Raw genomic sequence first — 1,841 nt, forward strand, 5'->3', positions numbered from 1 at the left:
CCATAATCATCCTCTCAGCATACTTAATAGGAGGATAAAGGTTAAATGACAGTTTTACACATAAAAACAAGTCAAAGAAAACTTAGCAAAGTCTCCAACAACTATATTTTACTAACCCACATGTTTGAAGCTAAAAAGGAAATTATAACAAGAGGAGTATTAATCTTCAAACATTAAGAGAATCATCTACAAGAAAACATCTAAGTTATTCAAGCATATCATTATTCTCTTCATTTTACACATTCTTCCAAACTTAAACAGATTTGAGGAACATTACACTCTTCATGTTATACAACTTTACATCACTATCTTATCTTAGAAAGTTGTAATTTGATCCCCAAAATAAATCAAACACATTACTACTTGTATATCCTCAAGTTGATATATACTTGAGTTATTTTGTAAGTCTGTTTAGGCTAGTAAAAATACAGTATTGTAAGCTTGGAGAGGTTAAGAAAATACATAGTTGAAAAAGTTTCGTAAGAGGACGAGTCATTTTGAGCTATAGTAAAAACTTACAAGTTTATGAGGATTGGATGTAGCATACATTGAGTGAATCAGTATAAATTTGAGTGTGTCATTTTCTATACTATTTCCTCTTTATTTATTTAACTACCACTTAATGTTTCAAATTTTTATCCTCTCGTAAATGATACAAAGTTAAAAGAAAATTTTAAAATCTACAATATTTCTATTTAACCTCTTTTCTAGTGATATTTTAGCTACTTCATGATTAACATTTCATAGATAAAATTGTACTATCATTATGAGTATATTTTTGTATTTGCTTATGTCTTTTATAATTACAATATTATTTGTTTTCAAAGTATTATCTTTTTATCTTGCATTACTTATCAAATTGCTATTTTAATTTTAGTATAGTTTTTTTCAAGGTCTCTATATTTATTGCCAATGAAGAAAAAATCATTATTAAATTATCGAAATTTTATAGCTTTAAAAAATTATAGTAATTCACCTTAATTTTGTCGGTATCACGTAAAACTATTCTTGCACGGCAACTCTAGATTTACAAAGTGGTGTCAATCATAAATTAGATAAATTTTAAAGCTCGATAAACTTCTATAAAATATTGGCAATATTTTATAAATAACATGTATGTGTACTTTCTTCATTACAAAATAAATATAGTTACTTTTAGCAAATAAATTTTATTTTAAAATAAATATCATTTCATTTTTTCAGTTTAAAATTAATTTGTTTCTTTCGATATTTTACTCAAATTAATTAATATTGTATACACTTACCAATCCATTTATTATATTTCTTAATCTATATATCAAAATAAAATAGAAATTTTAAACCACACTATTTTGAAACTAAAGGTTAGAAATAAGTTCATTCGAATCATTAAACTTAGAAAGTGCTAAACCAAATTAGTTTGTGTTGTACCATAATAATCGATTTATTTAACTATTTTACACTGATTAAGGAAATTATATAAATAAAAGAGGAAAAAATAGTAGTATTACTTTAATAATTATTCTTATCAAATACTAATATATATTATTAAAAAAAAATTATCTTGTACCTTTATATTTATACTTCTATTTTACTAAATACAATTTGAATTTCGAAAAATTTAACATTGTGTACAAGATTTTTATTTTCTTAAATTTTTCCATACACAAATATATTTAAAAAAATATATAAATTTTTTAAAAAATGTAGAAGTAAGAGTATAAATCTTGAAGTATGAGATAAAACTTTCTTATTAATATCTTTCATATAAAGTGGAATATATTAAAAATAAAAATTAGACAACAACTTTTGTAAAATAAGTCAATAATAATAAAGCAGAAGAAATATATAATAAGACAAAT

This window comes from Cicer arietinum, chromosome 8 (assembly GCF_000331145.2).
Source record: "Cicer arietinum cultivar CDC Frontier isolate Library 1 chromosome 8, Cicar.CDCFrontier_v2.0, whole genome shotgun sequence".
Classification (NCBI taxonomy): domain Eukaryota; kingdom Viridiplantae; phylum Streptophyta; class Magnoliopsida; order Fabales; family Fabaceae; genus Cicer; species Cicer arietinum.